Here is a 12,458-nt window from a genome sequence, read left to right on the forward strand (position 1 = left end):
AATGTTATATATATAGTATAAGGGTGTATTTTACACTTTTAAAATACTAGGTGGTTTAATTTTATAAATTTCACTTTTAATTTAATTAAATATAAACCATATCATTATGGATTTATTAACTCTCTTTTAGTTATACACTTAACTAATTTAATAAAACCATAAGGGTGTAATATGAACTTTTCAAAATTAGGGTTTTAGAATTTAGACTTTTTCAAAATTAAACCTTTTAATCAAACAATTTAAATTCCAAAACTTGAGGGCAAGTTTTGAAACTTTTCAAAACAATTAGGTTTTAATTTCACTTTAAAATTTTCGAAATTTAATACTATTTAAATTAAAATTTTAAATATTAAAACTCTTGATTTAATAATTATCTTGAATTAAACTATTAATTTAAATTATTAAATCATAAGGGATTATCTAAATCATGAAGGATAATTACCAATTAAACAATTAATTTATCCTAATCCTTTTAATCCCTCTAAAATTCGAAAATCATGGGATAGGATAATTCAAAATCTTTAATTACCATATATAACAATTAAAGGATAATTACAAGATATGGGATAATCCAAATCCCTAAAATTTAGGATCTTATCTTGGGGAGGAGGCCAATTTCGAAAATCAAGGGATTAAGACAAACCCTAGATTTCGAAATTTAAAGGTTTAAGGAAAGGGTTTGAAAATCTTATTCAAACTTCTGCAAATTAGGGTTTGCAAACCCTAATCTCGAAAATCCTAGCCTCCTAGGGTTTATTGGCAATAAACCATAATATGTCAAGTTCATACAATTGAATAATACTAATTGAAAACAAGTTAACCAAAGGCTCTGATACCACTGATGGGTTTTGTATAAACAATCTTATGTGTGCATGCAACCCTAGAATTGGATCTATGTTTTCACTATTAGATACACAACATTATGAACACTTGAAGAACCCTAAAAGGCTTCTAGGAATTTCGAAATCCACAAGGAAAGATGAAATACATACCTCTTGTTGTTATATTGTAATAACAACTTAAATCTTGAATCTTGTCTTTGAAAGCAAGTACCACAAGTGTAGTACCTCTAATGGCTCACAAACACCAAGAGCAAATGGAGAGGTAATAGAGAGAGGGAAGAGGTATAGAATTTCGTCCCTAGGACCCCTTGGGAAGGCATGGACGAATTCATGAGCCTTAGGGGTCTTTATATAGGTGTAGAGATTAAGGTTTCAGTCCTTATCCTTATCTAGTTGCTTGCCCACCAAGTAACAATAAGATAAGACTTGAAATCCCTTATCCTTTATCCTTTGGACGATTTCAAGGATCCTTATCTCCTTGAATTCGTTCAACCCATATTTAGGATAACCATTACCATATTTTGTAACTATCACATAATTACAATTCAGCCCCTCTAGTTTAATTAATTACACTTGATCACAAAATTAATTCTTAATTAATTATTGACCGATATTAATTAAACAAATATGATTTCTCCTTTAATATATTATTCTTATAACATATTAATAAATCATAATAACCTTTTTCTCTATTATTTCTCCAGTCAAGTTGCTTTGGTGAAGGCAACCCAAAAGGACCATGCACAATCGGGTCAAGTACTTACCAAATATGGTTACAGGTTTAGACACTAATCCAACATGTGTGACCCCTCTAGTTATGAGTAGTATTCTGACTTGGTTTTGATGTATTTTCAGAATGCTGGTTTTACGACCCAGACCAGCGGTCGGCAGTTCAGGTGCCGGGGAGGGATCAGGCTCGGGTTCTGGAGCCGGACAGTTAGATGAGCAGACCAGGGAGTTTATCTCCTCGGAGGTCACACGCAACATACTAGACCAGACCCCTGTGATTTTTGGGTCGGTCAAGGAGGGTATCTTAGAGCTTCTAATGAGAAGTTGAGCGCATTCCGTACTGAGATAGCGGCCATGATGGGTTCGCGCTCGTTGACCTTCAGGGAGTTCAGGGCTTGTGGAGCTCTCGACTACCATGGGGCTCGGGACCCCATTGCGAGTACCAGATGGTTGGTGGATGTCGCCAATGCGTTCCGCACCAGCAGATGTACCGAGGGGGACAAGGTCAGACTATCATCCTGTCTTCTGAAGGACAGGGCACATAATTGGTGGGAGGAGGTCGGGAGAGCCATTGGAGATGACACTATGTTGGATGCGATGACCTGGAGTGATTTCACGACCAGTTTCAGAGCCGAGTTCGCGCCTGTTATTGAGGTGCAGCAGCTTACTAGGGAGTTTCAGGACCTCCAGCAGACGAGAGAGACTGTGGCGGAGATTACCGCCAAGTTCAGGGAGAGGGCCCTCCTCGTTCCGCAGTATGTGGCGGACAAGGAGATGAAGAAGGCCCAATATCATGAGATGTTTCGGAGTGATATCCGCCAGTTTGTGAGCCGCTCCAACTGCAAAACACTGGAGGACATGATTGCGAGGGCTTGTGAGAGGGAGATTGATCTGGAGATGGAGAGGAAGAGGAAGCCAGAGGTGACGTCTGGCGCAGCAGGTTCGGGCAAAAAGCCCAAGGTGACGGTGAAGAACCGTTACCCACCCCCGAGGATAGATGATTTGTTCGACCAGCTTCAGGGAGCATCTTGGTTTTCCAAGATTGATCTATGGTCCGGATATCACCAGATGCGGGTCAGAGACGATGATGTGCAGAAGACCGCTTTTAGGACCCACTATGGTCATTATGTGTTTGTGGTGATGCCGTTTGGACTCACCAATGCTCCAGCCGCGTTCATAGACCTCATGAACCGCGTGTGCAGGCCGATGCTGGATCGGTCTGTGATAGTATTCATTGACGACATCTTGGTTTATTCCAAGACTCAGGAGCAGCATGAGGGGCACCTCAGAGAGGTGCTAGAGACCTTGAGGAGGGAGAGACTTTTCGCAAAGTTCTCCAAGTACGAGTTCTGGTTGCGCGAGGTGCAGTTTCTGGGACACCTCGTCAACCAGAAGGGTATATTAGTCAATCCGGCCAAGATAGAGGCCGTGATGCAGTGGGAGGTCCCAAGGTCTCCATCCGAGATTCGGAGCTTCCTGGGTTTGGCAGGGTATTACCGGAGATTCATCCAGGATTTCTCCAAGATAGCAGTACCATTGACCCGACTGACCAAGAAGTCGGTAGTGTTTCGCTAGGGTCCTCAGCAGCAGACAACCTTTGAGATGCTCAGGCAGCGACTGTGCGAGGCGCCGATTCTTACCCTGCCAGAGGGAGTAGATGACTTTGTAGTCTACTGTGACGCTTCAATCACAGGTATGGGAGCAGTGTTGATGCAGCGGGGGCATGTGATAGCCTCGAGGCAGTTGAAGCCTCACTAGGCTAATGTAGTGGTGCTGATTATGATGGCATGTGCGGAATTAGAAAGATCTAGTGAATCATCATGTAAAATCAAGAACACAAGGAGTAAATAAATCTTTTTAAGCTCATATTAGATCTAGAAAGGTTATACAAATGGGTTTGTACAAAATTTCTCTCTCTAGTCTAACACTCCAAATGGTTCCTTACATAATGGGAGTCACTCACTTCCTATTTATAGGAAAGACTCAACCCATTTACACATACAAGAGGGTAAGCCTAAAACACTACATCCAAGAGTGACTTTACACCCTAACATTCTCCCCCTCAAAGTTAGGATTGGATGTCCCGACTTCAGTCACCAACGAGCTAACGCGATTAAGACCAAACTCCCCCTCGAAGTAACACCGGTCTTCAAATCCGCAAATGAATATTCGACAAACTCGAGAAGCTTCGAATACCCATCATTCTCCCCCTTTTATAATCAAAAAATGATTATAAAACCCACTAAGGGTGAGAAGCGCCCGAGGAATAGTCTTCACGATACTCCCCCTTGATGTGTACCAAAAATGAATCACCACAAATCTTGCACGGAAAAACAATCACGAAAAAGCCACAAAAAATTTCCAATTTATGAAAATTTTTGACTTTTTGGGTGAAAGTTGCAAGATTTTTCAAAAACCGGGTAAAAATCGTCACTAATAAAATTCTGCAGGGACCCGTTGTGCCAAAACAGCCAAATATGCGAAATTCTCCCCCATTTGCAAAACTGGGTAGAAAATGTTAATTCGCACAAATTGCAGGGGCCATAAATGAACATTATTCAATTTCTCAGCTTTTTACTCCAAATTCGAAGTTGGGTATTTTCTGCCAACTTTTCGAAATGTAGAGACTCACTTCGAAAATTCTGTATTCTCATCAAGTTTTGCTCCAAATTCGAAACTAGACTAATTTTGCCATGTTTTCGAAATTTCAGGGGTAATATTCGTAACTTTTGGTTTCTTCCACAATTCGTGTTACCAGTGACGAATGCTTGAACATGGTAACATACGAAGACTCTTTCTCTCTCCCCTTCGTACAAAAACTTCATCCCTTTCGTACGAAATCATCAACACCCTTCGTTAATCCATACCCTTCGTTGATCCATACCCTTCGTAAATCAGTAACCCAAAAGATCGACGTCTGCTATATATCAACACAAAAATGAAGCGTTCAACCCAAATCGATTCAAACCATTTATCATCGACCCCAAATCATCAGAGTTCTTCAAACCACAATTACAAATGCGAATGAAGAACATCTCAACAACACTCAATTACGAACTCGACTCAAAATCAACAACTTAAATCAAATTCGATTTTCAGTGTTCACCAATCAAAATCAATTATTAGCCACAACACTTCGAATCCCACTTGCTTCTTGACCATCGCTACTCGTTAACAACATTATCTGAACTTTCTTTCGCTACTACCAATCAACCAGCCATCGAATAAAATCAAAATCGACTTCGTGACTCCAAATCACCCTATATCCATCGACAAGCATTCAAATCCATCGACATCATCAATTCATCATCCAAGCTTTATCAATCAACTTTGATTCCTCAGCCTTTCAATCAATTTTAACAACCTCCAAAATCGATTTTGACTTCCAACATCACAAATCGATTCTTGACTTCAAGTAATATCATTCGACTTCTATGTTTTCTCAGAACTCAATCAAACCAATTTTCAGTTGCAAACATCCAAAAACCTTTCGAAATCAATTCCTTCAAAATCGACACTTTGAAATCAAAATAATCAACACTTCGCTTTTCAATAGCAACAACAAACCAAATTCTTGACTTCCGATATCTGATGTCGATCACAAAACAAACCATCATCGAAATCGATTTTGATTCCAAAGCGATCGACTCCAAATCGTTCTATCCCATAAGATTTCGATTTACAGAAATCAACATTCCTTCGAAATTACATCTTCTCAGTTTTCCCTTTCAGTTTGCAATACTTTGTTCTTTGATCAATCCTCAACGACATCAAGTTATTGAAGTCGACCTTTCTCAAATCAATCATAAAAGTCAAAATTTGACTTTTATTCATCTTATACACCCAAAGTTGAACGGTGTAAGATATGAATCGGGTTTATATTAATATCAACAGGATTTGATTTGGGCTTAAAACTTGTGAATAGTAACGAATTATTAGATTGGTGGATTGGGCTCAAGCAAAGACGTTAGATGAACAATAAAGGAAATCTAGTTGGGCTGGGTTTCGAAAGATGTATCACATGAACAGTAACAGTTTCAAAAGAAATTTGATTTCGAATTTAAAAAAAATAGATGAGAATATGATTTTGATTTTTGGAATTTTGATCTAAACAAAAATAATTGGATCAATCAACGAGGTTGAAACGGATTTGATCCAATGAGACAAATCGACCAAAAATTGAAAAACGCAACTTACGAATCGAAATTAAGAATGTTTTGGAATCCATTTGAGAATTTGAGATACCTTTTTGACGAATCGAGTTCCGTTTTCAACGAATGAATCGAATTTAGAAGATCTTGGTTCTTTTGTTGGAATGAGGAAATCTCCAATTTGAACATTGCACCACCCACTATGCGAGATGTACAACTCGTTCTTCGTGTTCTTCATTGATCGAAGAACATCTTCAAAAGAACCATCAACACTTTTGGGTTTTGAATTCAAATTCAATGCAACACTTGGAGATTGTTGCTTTGGAACCCAAATTTGCTTCACGGATTTTGGCTTCACAATATTTGACAATTTTTGTGAGTAAACCCGCTTGTTTTTCCGATTAATCTTCTTCTTCTTTTTCTTTCTCATCTTTTTGCATCTTGAATACTTGATTTCATGAACAAACCCACTTTCCACAACTTCAACTTTATGAGTTTGAATCAAATCTTTTGGAGTTTGATACTTGTGAATTTCTTGGATCACCGGCTTCCGATAAGGAATCATTCCTTCAAACGAATCACAAGAACATAAAATATCATCGGCTTGAACTCCAATCGAGCAAAAAACTTTTTCATCTTGAAAATCAACTTGAATCTTCTTATCATGAACTTCAAGAACATCAAGAACATCACATTGAACTCCATTGTCAACAACTTCAACAACCTTAAGAGCACGAAGATCATTTAGGTCTTCAATAAGAGAAATATATTTCTTTCTGAACAAATATTTTTCTTCTCCAATCTTATCACTACTACGTGATGATATGGACCATGTAATATCAGCCAACCATTTGATCTCACAAAGTGGTTGAAATATCAAGCTTCCATGATCATCCTTCAATCCTCCATAAGAAACCATAGCTCCCCATGAAATCAACTTGTTTAACACCAACCCATAATATTGATTTTTATTGACTTTGTATTTGACATCTTCAACGATCACAATCCAAGAATTATACGGCAAATTCACCATGATCACAAAAACTTGAAGATTTCTAGAGAGAGAAAGTGATTTTGAATGGGTTTTCTAGAGAGAGAAAGTAAAAATCACTTGAATTCTAGTGAAGAAAATCGAATTCTGAATAGAAACAATGATGAATTCGATTTCTAGAATCCAAACTCTCTAAAACATGATGATCAAAAATCAAAAACAAAGAATCACCAAATCTAGAAAGCCATCAAGGATCAATTCTTGATCCAATCAAGAACACCTGCTCTGATACCAATTGTAGTGGTGCTGATTATGATGGCATGTGAGGAATTAGAAAGATCTAGTGAATCATCATGTAAAATCAAGAACACAAGGAGTAAATAAATCTTTTTAAGCTCATATTAGATCTAGAAAGGATATACAAATGGGTTTGTACATAATTTCTCTCTCTAGTCTAACACTCCAAATGGTTCCTTACATAATGGGAGTCACTCACTTCCTATTTATAGGAAAGACTCAACCCATTTACACATACAAGAGGGTAAGCCTAAAACACTACATCCAAGAGTGACTTTGCACCCTAACAGTTAACTACCCGACGCATGATTTGGAGTTAGGGGATGTAGTGTTCGCCCTCAAGATTTGGTGGCATTACCTCTATGGGGTACGGTGTACTATTTACACGGACCACAAGAGTTTGAGGTACCTCATGGATCAACCGAATCTGAACATGAGGCAGCGTCGTGGTTAGACGTGGTAAAGGATTACGATTGTGAGATCCTCTACCACCCGGGCAAGGCCAACGTAGTGGCCGACGCCCTGAGCCGCAAGGCGGTAGCGGCTCCGATCCGAGATATCTGTCTGAGAATGACAGTGATCACTCCACTGCTGGAGCAGATTAGGGAGGTGCAGGTTGAGGGCATGAAGGAGGAGCGACAGAAGTACGAAAGGATAGTGGGCCGAGTAGCTTCGTTTGATTACGATAGCCGAGGATTAATGACCCTGCATGGGAGGATCTGGGTACCGTACTGGGGCGGAGTACGACAAGTGTTGATGGATGAGGCTCACAAGTCTCGGTTCTCCATCCATCCAGGGGCGACGAAGATGTACATAGATCTTCGACCCGATTACTGGTGGCCCTGCATGAAGCGGGACGTAGCTTGGTATGTGGAGAGATGCCTGACCTGCAGAAAGGTCAAGGCAGAGCACTAGAGACCCCACGGCAAGATGCAGCCGTTAGACGTTCCTGTGTGGAAATGAGAGGACATCACTATGGACTTCATTACTAAGCTTCCCAGAACCGCACGTGGAGTAGATTATATATGGGTCATCGTGGATCGGTTGACCAAGAGCGCCCATTTTATACCGATCCAGGAGAGCATCTCGGCCGAGAAGTTGGCCGAGATTTATGTGCGAGAGGTAGTGGCACGTCATGGAGTGCCTGTCTCGGTGGTGTCAGACCGGGATGTCCGGTTTACTTCCAGGTTTTGGAAGCGGTTTCACGACGAGATGGGTACTCGTCTCCATTTCAGCACCGCTTTCCACCCTCATACGGACGATCAGAGCGAGAGGACGATTCAGACTCTCGAGGACATGCTACGTGCATGCGTGTTAGATTTCGGTGGCAGTTGGGATATGTATCTCCAGTTAGAGGAATTTTCGTATAACAACAGTTACCATGCCAACATAGACCGACCTCCCTTTGAGATGCTCTATGGGAGGAAGTGTAGGACCCCAATTTGTTGGGGTGAGGTCGGTCAGAGAGTCATGGGGAGTACGGAGGTAGTACTCAAGACCACAGAGCGGATTCAGCAAGTCCGGAGCAGGCTCAAGACTGCTCAGAGTCGGCAGAAGAGTTATGCCGATAAGCGGCGTTCGGATTTGGAGTTTCAGGTGGGCGATATGGTCCTCCTGAAAGTGTCACCCTGGAAGGGTGTTATCAGGTTTCGGAAGCGGGGCAAGCTAGGCCCCCGGTTCATTGGTCTGTTTAGGGTTTTGGCCCGGGTAGGTCGGGTTGCCTATCGGTTAGATCTTTCAGCAGAGCTCAGCCAGATCCACAGCACGTTCCATGTTTCTCAATTACGGAAGTGCCTAGTGGATGATTCAGCAGTGGTACCCCTCGAGGACATTCAGGTTGATGATAGCCCAAACTACATCGAGAGACCCGTGACGATTTTACATCGCAAGACGAAGGAGCAGAGAAACAAGAGGGTAGAGCTAGTGAAGGTGCAGTGGCAGCACTGCAAGGGTTCGAAGTGGACGTGGGAGTCCGAGGAGGAAATAAGGGAGCATTATCCAGAGTTGTTTTCAGAGACAACAGACTTCGAGGATGAAGTCTAAGACAAGTGGGGGAGAATTGTAACACCCGGTCTCAGGTACGCATTTAAATTCGAGCCAAACTTCATATTTTACCCTTAGACTCGGCGAGTTGGAGGCCCAACTCGTCGAGTAGGATCGACTCCGGGTCGGGGGATTAAGTAACCTACTCGACGAGTCGGAGGACCGACTCGGCGAGTAGGATCTGTCCGAGTAAAACCCTAAATTGGAGGGTTTGCACCCTATTTAAACAAATTATGAGGCTTCCACCCCAGCCTCCATCACCCCCAAGTTCTGTCCTCGAAACCCTAATCAATTGTGAGCATCTTTGAGCTATATTGTGCCTTTGCATCTTGGTTTGAAGCTAGAAGAAGGGAAGGAAGCTTGGTGAATCAAGGAGCAAGTCAGTGCATTCTGAGTTTGGTGGCATTTCCAGTGTATTTGAGGTAAATAGCCCCTATCTTGACGTCCTATGTGTTAGATCTAATTTGGGGTTTGAACCTTGGCATCTTTGAGGGCATTTCCATGTCATTTCGTATTTTAGGGTGTAATGTAGGGTAGAAGCTTCAGATCTGGAACTTTGGAGGGTCCTCATGGCATAAAGTTGCCATCTCTATGGCCATGAGAACCCCATGCATGTAATAAACCCCATTTTTGGTCCTTCAAGCTTGAAAGTCCCATGCATGCACGTAAAGTTCGTGACTTTACGTGTTATATCAGCCTCAGGAGCCCAGATCTACCTTTTGGGTTAGCTTTGCACAATAGAAATCGAGTTATGGACTTGGACATAAGTAGACTCGACGAGTCGCTCTTGGGACTCGGCGAGTCGGATGGTTTGGTCCTCCAATCTTCTATGATTTGAAGGGATCCAGTTAAGATTATAAGGGATCTAGACGAGTCCAGAAGAAGGACTCAACGAAATAGACGTAGTTATGGACCTGGAAACCATGGGACTCGGCGAGTGGATGAACACACTCGGCGAGTCCAAGACAATATCCCAACCATGAAGACGAACTCGACGAGTTGTTCATACAACTCGGCGAGTCACATACTAGTCACACTCATATGGTGAAGATGAACTCGACGAGTTCAAGGACGAACTCGGCGAGCCAGATGAAGATAGTCCCGATGTTATGCTTGAAGAAGAACTCGTCGAGTTCTTGCTAGACTCGACGAGTAGATTCAGGGTTGGGAACAGATGAAAGAATAGGGACTCGACGAGTTGATGAATCAACTCGGCGAGTCAGGTCAACTAGGTGTTGACTTTGACCAGGATGTTGACTTAAGCCAAGGGTAAAATAGTCATTTTACCTAAGAGCAATTATCAGTTTTTGACTAAGTACCTTTATGGAAATTTATAGCCAGAGAATCGCCGGAGCAGCAGACAGAGATTCCTCACCCAGAGTTACAGCAGTCAGTCATACGAGGTGAGTTTCCTTCCAGTAGGAACGGGTCTACGGCCACAATGTCGGGCCGTTTAGATGGTAGTAGTTCCGGACTTCAGTCCGATGCCGGGGTAGTCCGAGAAGTAGTATGTATGCTTGATGTCTTCGTGATTCACGCATGTTTATGATATGTGTTATATGTTCCGGACTTCGGTCCGATGCCGGGCAAGCCCGATGCAGTATATGTGTGATTATGTTATATGTTTATGTTACATGCGGTTCATCTCGGACTTCGGTCCGATGCCGGGCGGGTCCCGATGCAGTGGGCGGGGTCCAACTTATGCCGGCCTTCGGTCCGATGTCGAGCGGCGCCCGATATAGTGAGCAAGGCCCAGCATATGTTATATGTGTTCTTGTATGGTATGAGGTAGTTTGGGGGAGCTCACTAAGCTTTGTGCTTACAGTTTTCAGTTTTGGTTTCACGTACTTCCACTAGCAAAGGGAAGGGCTCGGATTGATTGAATGGCACACACCACAGTCACAGCCTGGGAGTTCACTCTGATGATTTGATATGAGATTTTGATTTGAGACAGATACTATGATGTTTATGATACCTGATTTATGATTTTACTTATGATTTTGGATGGTTTATGATTTTAACGATGTTTTGAAAATAAAATTTTTTCGGTTGTATTTTTGGGATGTTTCAGAGAGAAAGAGAGAGAGAGAGAAATAGATAGCTACGTTTTATTGAGAAAATAAAAAAGGTTGAGAATGAGGAATCATTCTCAGCCACTCATTTATTTTTGTTGCAAAAGTCTCCATCGTACCGGCGGAAATGGAAAAAGAATACACATGTGTTTTCCAACAAAACATATTTCCTTCAACTATGCTAATAATTACCTTAATATATACAAAAACATAGTTTTTTTTTTGGTTTTTTTAGTTTTAAGGAGCTATTTTTATCGAAAAATGATTTTAAATATATCAAAATTCATAATTTTTTATTCTCTATAAATAGACATCTATATTGATATAGTTTTAAAATAAAATAATTTTTTTTATAGTTTCAGCTATCGTTATTCATAAGTGAATAAAAATGCATCACATTTTTACTACAATACATTTGTTATTCACTTATTAATAAAAAAATATGATTAATTTTTTTTACAGTTTAAGTATCATTTATATATAAATATAACATATAATAAAGTTTTTACAATTAAATCAACTCTTGTCACATGTTATATTCACATATGAATAAAACATGTGTTAGTTTTCCTCACAAATTATATTTATATACGAAGAACACAATTATCATAATTTTGTTTCAGTTCATTTGTTATTCATATATGAATAAGTAGTTCAAATTTTCAAAACATTTCGTCTTTTATTAACATACTACTTATTTATATATGAATAACAAATTAACTGTAACAAAAATCTGATAAATGTTTTATTTTATATGAATATAACATATAACGACAACTAATACACGTTTCATACATATATAAATATAATATGCGACGAAAGATGATGTAAAAAAATATATTTTAGGTAAGAAAACTTTATAACGTGTTATATTCATATATGAATCATACTTAAACTATAAAAAAGTTAAACACATTTTATTCATAAGTGAATAACGAATGTACTGTAATAAAAATCTGATGCGTTTTTATTCACTTATTAATAACGAGAGTTGTAACCCTAAAAAAAATAAAATTTTTATTTTATTTTAAAACTATATCAATATAGATGTCTATTCATAGAGAATGTACTATAATGATTAACAGAATTTAAGGAAACATGTTTTGTTGGAAAACACATGTGTATCCGTTACCCATTTTCGCCGGTACGCCAAAGTGTTTTGCGTTAAAATAAATGTGTGACTGAGATGATTCCCTCATTCTCAACCTTTTTTTTCTTAATTAAATCCTCCTCTATATATATATATATATATATATATATATATATATATATATATATATATATATATATATATATATATAAATGTTCATTTGAGATCATGCTAATTTTGTGA

Source organism: Lactuca virosa, chromosome 3, assembly GCF_052849685.1.
Source record: "Lactuca virosa cultivar CGN04683 chromosome 3, Lactuca_virosa_CGN04683_v6, whole genome shotgun sequence".
Lineage (NCBI taxonomy): Eukaryota > Viridiplantae > Streptophyta > Magnoliopsida > Asterales > Asteraceae > Lactuca > Lactuca virosa.